The following is a 14,278-nucleotide window of genomic DNA, read 5'->3' on the forward strand; positions in this document are numbered from 1 at the left end:
CCTTGTAAATCTGGGGCAGTGCCAAAAAAACATGGATGTTGCTTGGTAACACCCACAGCAACACTCATGACACGCACCTTTAAAGCAGGATACTGCGTGGCATGAATGAGAGCCAAATTTACAAGACCATGTAAAGCCACGAAAAGTGGCTTTGTTTGGCCTTGTAAATATAGGCCAGCACAGAACGCCATCGGAGCGTAAAAAAAATGCCGCTCTGGTGCCGCTCGGGGCTTGTTAATAAGCCCAAACGCCTTTAGTCCTGTGCATTTACTTAAGCAACCAATGCATTATGTTACAGTGCACTCTTGGTTCAGTTTAATTCAACCAAATTGGCTAACAACCCTGAAAACAATTAGGGGGCAGATTTAAAGGCCCCTTGCACCACTTTTGTGTCACTTTTTCCATATTAAAAGTGAAGCAAAAGTGGCACAAGGGCCTGTAAATCTGCCCCTTAGTTGTTAGAGGAAAGCCAGGACTGGATACCAAGGATCGGGTAACAGTGAACACGTGGGAGCAGATTTACAAGCCCCTTGCGCCACTTTTGCGTCATTTTTTACATGGGAAAAGTGATGTAAGGGTGGCCCGAGGGGCTTGTAAATCTGCCCCATGGTCACTCTTGGTGCTATATTAAGATTTTTTGCATCAGGCTGTGCACTTGTTGAGCCTAAAAGTTAGCTGTCATTATATGATGGTATTCTGTGTTTTATTTTAACCTGTAGAGCATTGCTCAGTGCGCGTTCATGCCCGGTTCACAAATCGGAAACCACAGAGGATATTTTGCCCATATCCGGAACAGCTAGAAATACGTGAGCCAGGGGTGTAATTCAGGCCTCTGTAGCTCCTGTTGTGCGAGTAGGGCAAGGCTTCAGGGGGCCCCGAAACCTTCAAGGGGGCCCCATTCCGTCCAAGGTCAAATAATATCTGTGTGATATGGAAGACTCTCGGGATCCTCACCTTGGGCTGCGTCGGGGGGCATCATATTGCGTTACGCCATAGACGTGAGCGCTACCGAGTGTCTTGTGGGAGACTTTTTTTTGTAAAAATTGTTATTTCTTAAACACAAAGGGCCTCATTTATGAGGCCGTGCGTCACTTTTACGCCGCCGGTGCGTCACTTTTTGTGAGGCACTAGCACCGTAAAAAATGTGCCTTGTTACACCAAATTTACAAAGTGACGCATCTAGGTAGATGCGTCACTTTGTAAACCCCTGCGCAATATTATACCTGTGCCAGGTATAATGTATGCAAGGGGGACGTTTTGACGCAAGAAAGGGTCACGGAAATGACGCAGTGAAATATATGAGATTTCACTGCGCCAATTCTAGGACTCAAATGCGTCAAAATCTTACGCCTGCCTCACAGCAGGCGTAAGACTGACACAAGCCCTTTCATATGGGGCTTGCCCCATGTGAAAGGACACATTGCTGGAGTTGCGTCACTTTTGAGACACACTCCAGCAATGCGTCACTTTTGCACCTACAGATACGTCAGAAATACTGACGTATCTGTAACTCCTTGTGACATGATGCGTCATACTGTAAATATGACGCATCATTGGTGTCGCAAGGAGGGCGCAATGAAAAGTGACGCATCGCTGTTTTCACGCAGCGATGCGTCACTTTTCATAAATGAGGCCCAAAGTTCACACAATACGTTTAAAATGCAGCTGCACCCTGGTATCACAAGAGGCGTCTTGTTCTTAGTAAACCCGTTATCCTGTCCTAAAACTGCGCGCAGTTAAGGTTCGCCCTTAGTCCTCCATCGGTATAGAGAAGTGTTTATTCCAGTTGTCTCGGGATCTTCCCCGAGGCAGCCCCCGGCCTCACGTATACGCTCTTTGTAAGCTGCCAATCAATTTTATTGCTCTTGATGTCAAGCTTTATGGAGCCAGAATGGGCGATAAAACGTTTTAAATACACATTTATAACGAGATTATACAGACAAGTTTATAGAAAATGCAAAGTAATGTTGCAGAAACAGGCTGAGCTCATCACATTGAAAGAACATTTGACGTGGGAAAGTCCATTTCCATTGTGGATTCGGATGTCAAAGGCATTGACGCTGGGGTTGAAGTACAGAGATTGCCTCACTCCAGGCCATTTCTGGCACTGCCTCTAGTCATGAACTTTTCACCTACAAGTCATTGATTTCTGACGCGTTAGACTGATTAGTTCAATGGAAGCAAAACAAGCTCCCACAATACCCAGAATGCATTAGGCCATCACATAAAAGTCCAAGTCTGAATGCAGTGTTCATAATGACCTGAAGGGAGGTGATCACAGTAGATCGAAATGTTCATCCATTTGTCGTGGAACAGCTTTCTGTACAGCCGAGGCTCGTCTTTCTGTGCCTTCTCGCTTGGGATTACTGACAGCCAGGGCTGGACTGGCCGTAGTGGGCATCGGGTGTTTTCCCGGGCGGCTGGAAGGGTGGGGGCCGAATTTGCAGCGGTGGGGGCTGTTTTTGTTACTGGGGGGCCGGTTTTACAGTGGTGCTGCTATATCGGCTCCTAGTAACAAATGGAGCAGGGGGTGCTGGTCCACAAAATTGCCAGGGCTGCTTTGGGTTCCCAAACCGGCCCTGCTGACAGCCCTCAAGGTGATGCACATTTTTATCAGGGGCCTAGTGTAGGGCCAGGGGTTTAGGAGACACAACATTTCTGGGCGTTCAGGGCAGGGCCGGACTGAGAACCAAAACTGGCTCTGGCAAAGTGCTTGGCCGCCCCTCCTCCCCCTCACGGGGCTTGGGGGCACCGCCGAGCTCTTTGCCAGGGCCAGTTTTCGGGCGATTTTGTTACAGGGCCGCTGCAAAAACGGCCCTGTAACAAAAACGGCCCCCAGGGGCCCAAAACAGGCCCCACCCGTGCGGCGCACCAGGGGATTATCCGGTGCCCGCTACGGCCAGTCCGGGACTGGTTCAGGGTCAGCCTCTGGGACCCAATAAAAATTGCCTGTAGTCTTTACGTCGCTGGCTCTGATAAACCTGTACAATCACAGAGTTTTGAAGTGAAATAGTGATGTTAAAGTAAGATATTTTTAATACAAAGTTCAGGCGCAGTTTTATCAAATACAGCCTAATGTACGGTAGACATAAAACCTTTCAGTTTCACATGTTTGGTTTGAAAGCCCTTTTTTTCTCAAAACGGAGTACATTTTCAGACATCTTATCTGTTTGATGAATCCGAAATGCTTTCTAGCGGGCCTCTTGTTGCACTAAAGTAATTGAAAGGCTAGACTGCAGTAGCCCCATGGCACAGCAAACACATTACTCAGGGCATCTGTTGGCAATGTACGTCCACTAAGTGGCAAATCTGAAGTAGGTAGGGAGCAGGTTTGCTTCCCCATGTATTTCTGTATTTGAGGTGAGCTTTCGGAAAAGTTAGAGCTATTGGCATTGTACATGACAAACTTTTTATTAATGTGTTGGTTTTGAAAACAGATAAATAAATGGCATTGTCATTTACAATCCCAATAGCTTTATCTCTCACAAATACGAGACCTATTGCATTTGTACCACACCCACACACAGAGAGCCACACACACACACACAGAGCCACACACACACACACACAGAGCCACACACACACACACAGACACACACACACAGCCACACACACACACAGAGCCACACACACACACACACAGAGCCACACACACACACACAGAGCCACACACACACACACACACAGAGCCACACAGAGAGCCATACACACACACAGCCATACACACAGAGCCACACACACACACACAGAGGCACACACACACACACAGAGCCGCACACACACAGAGCCACACACATACACAGAGCCACACACACAGCCACACACACGTACAGCTACACACACACACACACATCCACACACACACACACACCCACACACACACACACACACAAAGCCACACACAGATCCAGACACACACACAGCCAGACACACACAGAGCCAGACACACACACAGAGCCAGACACACACACAGAGCCAGACACACACACAGAGCCAGACACACACACAGAGCCAGACACAAACACAGAGCCAGACACACACAGAGCCAGACACACACACACAACACCGAGCCACCACCTTTCTTTGACGGTGACTGTTGCACTCTAATTTTCTGGTGGAAGGGCTCTCTCAAACAGTGATCTAGCCACGTTTAACTTTTTTCCCAGAAACAAAGTTCTGGTTAGATTCTGTGGCAGGGCTTCTGTGGAGCGTCACTGTGCGACAATGGAGGGCGCAGCATACTACGTGAAATAAAAAAACAGGACTAGGCAGTCTACACTCAACTCCACCCACCCACTGATTCAAACATCCACTGACTGTTAATTTCTCGATCACAAGCATTGCCTGCAGCAAACATAAACGCATGATGTCTCCTATATCTTGCAGATTGCACAATATCTACGCATCAGGTCTTTACACGTTCACAAGTGGCCCGGTTTGCCTATCTGGGACTCTTTAGTCATCTGGTTCACTAATGGGGGGCCACTTTGATTTTAGTGCCCGGGTCTTTTTTTTGTCCTAGTCTCACACTGCCCACACCCCCTTCACACCCCCCCCTCACATCTCTCGCACTCACGACTGAACTCTCCCCATCTAACAGTTTGAGCCCCTCAGTCACTTTGGGACACTCGCTGAGTCTCTGCCCCTCATTTTCCAAGCCCCCACTCCGCCGCCTTCCTCGTACACACTCTCACATCACCGTCCTCAGCTGCCCACCGGTAGCCGCCGCCCCTCCCTCCCTGAAGCACCGTCAGAGCCCGGCTTACCGTGGGCTGCTTCCACTTCACGCCCTTCACCTTGGAGAAGCCGGGCCCCCGCTCCTGGAAGCCCAGCGAGGAGGCGATGGCCGTAAAGGAGATGTCCTTGAAGAGCAGCCCCGCCTGCAGGCACACGGCGCGCAGCACCTCGAAGTCCTGCCGCAAGTACTTGATGACCTGCTCGTTGGTGCCCAGGCCAATGGCCAGAGCCCGCTCCATGGCCAGTGCGGCCGCCAGCCCGGTCATGGTGTGATCTTAGGCGGACAGAGGGGCTGTGAGGGAGGGCAATGCGGACAGCAGGCTGAGGGAGGATGCAGAAGCGGCTGGGACGGCAGAGGAAGCAGGAACCCGGCCCGCCAGCCGCATCAATAGCAGATGGGTGTGGCTCCGCTTAAAGGCACAGGGCCGCCCTCAAACACAATCCACCCCTGTCCTTCGCATTACAAGCTCTTTACCAGCACCACCCCACCCCCGCCGCAGCTCTGCCCTGAGCTTGATATGCATCACTGGTCAGGGCAAAGGCATGATAAGCGCTCGCCATTTTAACGAACTGTGGTTACAATGAAACTGAAGACGACTAAACAAGCAAAATGTTTAATTCTAAAAACAAATCTGGCCCTGCCACACATTTCCTCTCAGCCTTTATAATCAGTTTGCATCAGCAAGGGAATATCAGTGCGCCTTCTGGAGCAGCAGGTTGCAACTTGCAAGAGTGCCTCGAATTATGAAACGCTGACTGGCTTGGCTCGGCGAGCGGTGCGCACTGAAGCAAACGGCTGCCTGCAGGCCACCTGGAATCAACACGAACTTACATTCCTCCTGCAGAAGGCGAGACCTGCCCTGGGAAGAGGCTGGCAGTATAGTGATCATTCCTTCCCCACAGCGTTCCCGTGAAAGAGCCACGAGTTCCCGCACCCTCCCGGCCACACATTTCTCAGATTCTCCGCTCTCGTCAGGTTGTAGCAAATGAGCACAGATATAAACACGTAGCCTCTGGGCCTAGCCAGACATTCAGTGCTACAGAAAGGGGGTGGATTGGAAAAGTAATTTAGGAGGAAAAAACACAATGGTGTAAGGGCTGATTGTGAATGACCGACCCCCAAAGAGTAACTTAGTCAGCCTTGGCTGGATTCACTTTCTGCTATGCGCACAAACGAATACCCTTTGCCGTTTTATACAGCGGGAACTTGGCCCCGGGGCTTTACAGCGCTTTACCGGCGAACCATCATTAATGAAACAGTTCTGCTTGAAGCCTTTACCACGACCCACCGAACAACACGGACAGCTTGAGAGCATACGTACATAGTATTTCTAAAGCAGCTATGACTCCGGTTATTAAAATGTTTTCTTTTGCCTGTGTGTATAGCTTCGCTGAGGTGGTGCTAGCACGGACAGCCAGGTGCTGAAAGCAGTCTTCCCCAAACACAAGCGGCCTGGCCGTACCTCTTCGGGCAGTCACAGAGCTGAGAGAGCACGTTTTCAGCAGTTCCCAGATTCCTTCGGTAGACAAGGGCGCCGCTCCCCCCTCTGTTCGACGCGCAGTGCACGCATCAGCACCTGGACCCGGGTAGTGACAAGCGCTCGCCATTTGTCAATAAGCCCCGTCCTTTGCAGACTGGGGGGCGTGTTTATCTTTTTCTCCTCATCTCCATTGGCTGGAATGTAAACAACGGGCGTGTTTTTGACTTGTTGTTTACCATTCCAGCCAATGGAGAAGAGGGTAGAACAAACCTAAAAAACACGCCCCCCAATCCGAAAAAGACGAGGCTTAGAGCAAGAGAATGATGTAACTGAGACCTCTTCTCCAATGGCTGGCCGCCGTTTAGGAGACCAGCCAATGGAGAAGAGGGGCGGGGTTTACCCTCCCTACTCAGAGTCATTAAATCTCGCCAGCGAGACTGCGCATGTGCGCAGCCTACGCTAGCCGAGACCTAAAAAAAGAGGCATCACCTGGGCAAAGAAGAACTCCTTCTATACCCCCCGCACTTCCCTTTGCCAGGATGGTGTGAACTCTCCCACTTAGAAGCAGGGGAAGAGGCCTCCCTGCTGTGCCCTTGGCCCAGGATAGGTGGAGACGCACCACATGCTGTGTCTGCTCCGGCTGATCATTGTCATTCACTGGAGAATGACAAATGCTGTCCAACAGTTTGTGCTAAATAGGGAGCCTGCCCCAAACATGAAAAACAACGTCCTACATCTGGCTTCAAGAATTTTTCCGCGGGCACCGGGCACCGTCGAATAAATCCGATCCTGACTGAAGGCAGGTTAGCAGGTCGAAAGCAGGGCTGTCATAGGTAGCATTTGAACGCGCCAATGGCCCTGTGAACAGTGGAACTCCACAGGAGTTTGTCTGTCCCCTGCTTCTGCTGGCACTTGTACCCAGTGTCCTCTCCCCTTTAAAATCTGGGGAAGATATATCCTCCCCCCCCCCCTCCCCCCTATGCCCATGCATAGGACCGTGGGTCTAGGGTAACTTACAGGCCCAGGAATAATTTATTCAAGCAGTTCTTAATTTGTGCCGGTGCTGGACATTGTGATTCACAAAAAATAATCTTTTATTAAAAGATTAAATGATGCATCAGCAATGGTAACTTCCACTTCTACCCCAGGCTCTATACTGATGGATGTAATTTGCTTCACAATTTCAGAAGGGCTGTGGAGGTCAATCAAGCGCTTGTGAATACACATCTGGAAACGATCCCACGTCTTTGAACCTTCACCACAAGGTGTTTTTCGAGTAGTAATACGCAGAGTCTTGTTAGGCATGCAAACTGGCCCTTTCACTTTCAGGTTTTCCTCCTTCGCACCTCTAATGAGATCAGCACACACTTTTTCAAGTGTCTTCACATTGCGACTAGTCAGGGTGATTCTCATACGGTGGATAGCTACTTCCTGTTCCACAGGTGCTTTGCCGGCGTCTTCAACCCCTTGCGTGCTGTGGACGGCCCCCGGCCGTCCGACGTCACAGTGGGCCTGCGCGGAGGATGGCCGGGCACCGTCCGAACCCCGACCACTCATTAATTCGCACACACAGTGGGGGAATTCGCACAGCACGCAAGGGGTTAAATGCCATGACTAATGTGCTTCCTGGCCGACTTATTCGTCCTCAAATTAAGCAACGAACGAACAGGGGTGAGCCAGGAAAGAAGATCAGCAGACCTCGCTGTCTGAACTCGAAAGCATTGTGATTCATTTTCTGGGACTAGGACTTGTATTACATTTATCAAACTTCGACCCAGAGCAAGAGAGGGAAAGGTAACAAGCATTTACAATGCAATGGTCTTGGCATTATTAAAGGTAGAGCTATTGGCATTGCTCATGACATTTTTTTTTTTTAAATCATAAGTAAATGGCATTGTCATTTACATTGCCAATAGCTTAATCGTTTGCATATGCCAGGCCTATTGCATTTGCACCCACACACAGAGTAAGTAGTAGAGTAGTACAGTGAGTAGTTGATAGTGAATAGGAGAGAGTTATTAGTTAAGAGAGTATTAGAGATTGAGTTGTAAAAAGTGAAAGAGTGAGTATTAAAGAGTGAGAGAGTTAGTAGTAAAGAGTCCTAGAGCCACACACATTTACATGCACAGCCACACCCTTACATATCCAAAGTGTATTTTTAGTTTTAGTAGTAAAGAGTGAGTAGTATTGAGTGAGTAATGTTGAGTAGTAGAGAGTTAGCAGAGTGTGTAGTACAGTATTACAGTAAGTACAATACATTAGATGCTATTTAGTACAGTGAGTAGTAGCGAGTAGTTGATAGTGAGTATTACAGTTATTAGACAGTGGTAAGGAGTTGTAGAGTAAGTAGTTGAGCGAGTAGTGATAATATTTGAGAGTGAGTAGTAAAGAGTGAGTATTTGAGTGAGTATTTGTGAGTAGTAGAGAGTGTAGTAAATGGCGTGTAGTAGAGTGTGTAATAGAGTGTTATTGTGAGTACTGCAGAGTAGTGTTTTTATGTCCTAAAGTGAGTAGGGAGTATTAGAGAGTTGTAGAGTAGAGTGAGTAGTAGTGAATAGTTGATATTGAGTAGTACAGTGAGTATAGAGTATTAGATATTTGTAGAGTAGTAGCGTGAGTAGTTAGTCGTGTGTGCTGGGAGGGCACACATTTACAGAACATACACAACTTGTAGAGAAAAAGACAAATACATTTGTTCTGAAATGACCAGCATTAGAAAACATGCACACAAGACGCTGTGATATCAGAATTTGCCAGTCTAGTGCCGGTAGCAACCAGCAGTTCTCAACATGACTTGCTAATTATTTTGATGAGATTGCATACTATACTCTATTGAGGTTCCGTGAGAATCGGTACGACGTTTTGGGCATCGCCGAATATGGACGAGTGTGGTATCTATGAACCGTAAATGATGAGTTTAGTAAGTGTACGCGTTTCCGCTATGCTACTCAGAAGAGTTCGTCTCATTTACAGGTTTCTTCATCTGAACCCTCGGGTTCCATTTTAGATACGACATCCATTTTGTTTGTTGCCCTCACGTAGTCAGCGAACAGACAACTGTACGCCTCATGACCTTCTAGTTCCCAAGCTTTACGGAAGAAGCATATTCCTTTCATGCGCCTTTTATGACGAGAGGGAGGACACTGCAAGGCAGCTGCCTCCGCTCGAAGGTGATTTTGCCGTGCCGGTCTATTGTTTCAGCCTCGCACGTGCTGGGATCAAGCCCTTTGATCCTACGATTACGCATCCAATATTATCCTCACACTCTCTCTTCCCTGTTGTCTGACTTCCTTGCAGCTGTTCTTGTCTCTTTCTCTTGCTTATTTACAACTCAAGTGGAATGTACCTAACGGTGGGAAGATGTGCTTTTACAGTTGGGAACTGGTGATGTTACTGTAATTGTGTTCCGGGGTTCTGAAAACATGAAAGCGACCCTTTTTGAGTTTACTGTGGGAACTGGGTTGTAACCTTTTGTTCACATGTTGTGCAATGACAAAATTGGGTATAAAAGAGAGCGACTCACATATGCAATTCGAAGCAGACTCAGAGAACCTACACGCTGTTGTACTTCTTGTGACTTCTGTATCCCTGCAGTAATAAAACGCTGATCTTTGACGCCGAAGGAAGTGTCCCGTGTCTCTGTCACTTGTGCGCCGAACAGGTATCCCATGAAGGTTATAGGTGTTGTTCCCTGGTACCGCTGGTTCTGTTAAAAGTCCAGTCCTTCAGTTGGCGCCCAACGTGGGGCGACATCAACGGTACCGGTCCAAAGCCTGACGATTGCGAGGAACTTCGTGTGCAATCTCCGAGGGAAGGTGCACCCCGCTTCATCGATCCTGTTGTCGAAATAAGTGGCCCGAAATTTTTTCCTGCGAAGCTTCCCGCCTCCTGACGGCTGCGACGGACCGATGCCCTGACTGTCGACCTGTTTCCGGCGCCTGGCGTAGTCCTTTCGTACAGCGAGACAATAGACGGGCCTTCCTGGTGACGCCACTGAGCTCTCAGTTAAGTATTTTGTGGGTCGCTCCCAGTCCTTAGTTGTTGGTGCTTAGTTGTACGCAAGATTCTATTGCATTTGTGGTTGTTCTTGGTGCTTAGTTGTTTGCATGGTTCCATTGCATTTGTGGTTCTTAGTTGTTGGTCCTTAGTTGTTATTTGACAGTTGCAATTGCCAAAAACCGAGGGTTTTGTTTTTCACGAACATTTAGTACTTCGGTAACCCTTGAAGTTTGATACTTGGTTAGTGTGCACGATGCCTAGCCATAGTGGTTTTCTTGGTTTCTTTAAATGTTGCAACAAGGATTCCCGGTTGGAGGACTCGTGTCCGATACCTCCAGTTGGAACTCCGATATATGAGCTCTATAGTCGACATGGTGTGGGTCCTGTTACCTATAATGACTGTTGGATCCGTTACACGAGAAAAGATGGCGTCCTTAGTTGGCCACCACATGGAAGTTTCGATATTGAGATTTTAGATAATCTCGAAGCTAAGTTGTTTAAAAAGAAAGCTAGGCCAGCTATGTTTGATTCCTTTCGGTTATGGCGTAAAGAGGCCAAGCAGAAGGAAATCAAACTCCTTAAGAGAAATAGGAGAGAAGGTATGGTTCCGATAATGCAAGCTGTACAGCAATGTCAACAAGATAGAGTAGAAAAAGAGTTACAAGTTTCTACTAGATTACATCACATGAAAGTAGAGAAATGTTATCCGGTTTTATCGAGTATAGATAAGAAGAACGAAGACTCGACAGAGGATCCGTTATTAGCGTACTTAATGAAATCACCACCTCCTTATGCACGGGATACTACGGCTCCGGTAGTTCCTCCTGTTGTCCCTCCCGTTATTCCAGCGGCTGTTGCTCAGCCCGTTGCTGGTCCTGCGTTTGTCCCTCCAACTACGTCTATTCCTACTGCTCCTTTGCCTGTACCTCCTCAACCTCCAGTTTCTGCTACTACATCTACCTTAACTGTTCCTGTTGTTCCTACGTTTACGTCTAATATTGTTGATCCTGCTCTTTATCCTTCTTCTCCTTCCGTTCGTACCCGTATTCCTAATACAGTTGCTACGCTCTATTCTCCACTTGCCGGATCGATACTACCCTCCAGTGTTTCTGAAACTCCCCAAAGACGAAGTCAAATCCCTAGTGGTAGGGAGAGTGCAACGTTAGCGACTATGGCTCGTAGGTGGATAAGACAACCTGCTAACTACCCTCCACGCGTGGTTGTCGAGACGTTTTCTCAGTTTAATGAGCCTACGCAGAGATTCGTGTTCGAAGAAATGTGTAACTGTTTGAGAGAACAATGGTATAATAAGGAGTTAGATAATGTACCGCCCGATATGATTGAACTTCAGAGTCAATTTTCGAACGGTATAATAGTTGGTGGAGAAGTACGACGTGCTTTAGAGAAACTGTTAGCCTTTAGATTCACAGTGCCTTCGCGAGTGTCGTTTGATGACGACTCCGATATTTGGAAAGCGATTCCTGGTCAGTTTCCTATGAGAGAGGTTCCGCCCGTATACATACCAGGGGATCCTGCAGCTAATCCTGCAGTTCCAGCACGTTTCCAAAGAGTTTGGATACACCTCCCATGGAAGCGATCAGAAGTCTTGCAGGTCAAGCAGTCCTTGCCTGATCCACGCAAGAATCCGGCGGGTTATTATAAGGAATTGTCCCAATTAGTAGATGCTACTACTATGAACCTTGCCGACATCGACATGTTGTTCGGTAATGTTGTACCACAACCAGTTTGGGCGAAAATTCGGCAGCAAAATCATCAGAATGAGTTAGGCGGTGATTGGGCTGCACTAATAGCGGCTGATGGCCGACAAGTTGGTGGAGCTAAGCCTGAACAGCTAATTGCGGATCTGCCCCAGAAAATCATTACGCTCATGAAAACGCTTATGCCAGCGTTGAGGGTAAACTGGGATAAATTATCGGCTTGTAAGCAAAAGAAGGACGAGAGTGTCTCCGATTTCTTCACTAGATTTGAAGAGGCATTTGTCGATCATAGCGGTCAGGATATGGGCACTGAGGGAATCCAACGGTTATTTGTCGATAAATTCGTATTGAATTTGTTGCCTGAACTATGCAACAAATTGAAGAATTCAGAAAGTGCCTGGGCTGTTTCCACTACTGCTCAAATACTAGCGACTGCTCAATATTATGAGAATAGGGAAAAGGAAGAAAGTGATCGTTCAGACAAAAAAACGAAGGAGCTTAAGACGAAGGTTCTGTTACAGCAAGCTTATCCTCCACGTGCAAATCAAAATGATTCGCAACAGCAATATCGACCCCAATTGCAATCCTCCAGAATGCAGCCACGTTCTGACTCCTCTGACTATAGATCTATGCTTGGGTATAATCAGTGTGCATATTGTAGAAGAGAGGGTCACATAAAATATGATTGTCCGGCGTTGCGTGACCGACTCAATGGTGTGTCGATGCGAGGAGGTCGCGGTGGTCCCCAACAAGCTTCTCGAGGTAGAGGCCGCGGTACCACTCAAAATCAGAATGAGCGCCCTAATACGGCATCAGATGCGAACAATTATTTTGACCAGCGAAATGTGAGGTCCGATAAATCTGCACAGTATTACGCGGACGATTATTACGTTGAGCATGAGACTGTTGCAAATGACCGTTACTAGGACAGCCACCGACAGAGAGAGGGAGTAGTATCAGTTCCGGTTGATCAGAGTGGGCCTTACGTCGCAGTTGCTACATCTGGCGTAGTTGAGCCTTTTCTGTTAGACACTGGTGCGACGAAAAGTTCCATCATGCATTCGAAACTCCCTGGCGCACCTTTGTCTGGCTTGACAAATGTTTCCGTTGGATTCTCTGGCGCCCCGGTTAGCAATCCTGTCTCTAGTCCTTTGTCCCTTACGATTGGTCCTCGTGAGCTGGAGGCTCCATTGATTCTATCTACTGGATGTGGTGAGAATCTTTTGGGCTTGGATTTGTTAAAACGGTTATATGCGACTTTGCATTGCTCTCCTGCGGGAGTGGAGCTTACATTAGGTCAGAGAGTAATCTCTCCTATGTAATTATCCATCGATAAGTTCCCACCGGAATTGAGTTCCCTTCCTGCATCATTATGGGCTACGGGTCCCAATGATGTAGGCCTGTTGGACATCCCACCTTACGTAATTCAGTTGAAACCAAATGTGCATTTGCCACGTATACCGCAGTATCGTATCTCCCTTGAGGGTGAACGAGCACTATTAGCAATCATTGGTGACCTGATCAAAAAGGATGTCATTGAAGAAACTCTGGGAAACGTGTGTAATAGTCCTGTGTTACCAATTTTGAAACGCACTGACCCAACTAAACCTCCTGTGTATCGCTTTGTAATTGATTTAAGAGAAGTAAATAAAATTGTGGTTTCCCCAGTTTCCAGTGGTGCCTGACATCACGGCTTTGCTGACCTTAATACCGGCTTCTGCCTCCTGGTTTACGGTAATAGATCTAAAGAATGCTTTCTTTAGTATTCCGATTGCTGAGGAAAGCAGAGACCTATTCGGATTCTCACTAGGTGGTCACAGTTTCAGATTGAAACGCGCACCTCAAGGCTACTGTGAGAGCCCTTCGATCTATAGCCAAGCCCTTAAAAGTCAACTTGACGCATTTGTGTTACCGCCAGGCGCAGCTTTGGTTCAATACGTTGACGACCTATTAGTGGCAGCTGATACAGAGGCTATTTGCAAGACGGCTACAGTATCGCTGTTGCAATATCTACACGACTTACATCACAAGGTGTCACCTTCTAAGCTGCAATATTGTTGTCAAGAAGTAACCTACTTAGGTCACTTATTGTCAAAGGATGGGAGAAAATTGACCCCAGAGAGAATTGCAGTGATTGCCCGAGTGACTGTGCCAAAAACTCAGAGAGATGTACGTGCCTTTCTAGGTATCACGTCATACTGCAGACAATGGATTCCAAATTTTTCATTGTTAGCGAAACCATTGATAGCTCTTACGTGTAAGGATGTTTCATCTCCTTTGCCATGGACTGAAGAATGTCAGAAAAGTGTTTCTGAATTACGTGATACGTTGTGTTCGGCTCCT

The 14,278-nt window shown here is 47.6% G+C and overlaps 1 pseudogene; it reads right to left on the reverse strand.

The window, feature by feature from the left end:
* Positions 1–7,294: 7,294 nt before the first annotated feature.
* LOC144783345 (small ribosomal subunit protein uS10 pseudogene) lies at positions 7,295–7,775 on the reverse strand (annotated as a pseudogene).
* Between the last annotated feature and the right edge of the window lie 6,503 nt (positions 7,776–14,278).

This window comes from Lissotriton helveticus, chromosome 9, assembly GCF_964261635.1.
Source record: "Lissotriton helveticus chromosome 9, aLisHel1.1, whole genome shotgun sequence".
In the NCBI taxonomy this organism is placed as follows: domain Eukaryota; kingdom Metazoa; phylum Chordata; class Amphibia; order Caudata; family Salamandridae; genus Lissotriton; species Lissotriton helveticus.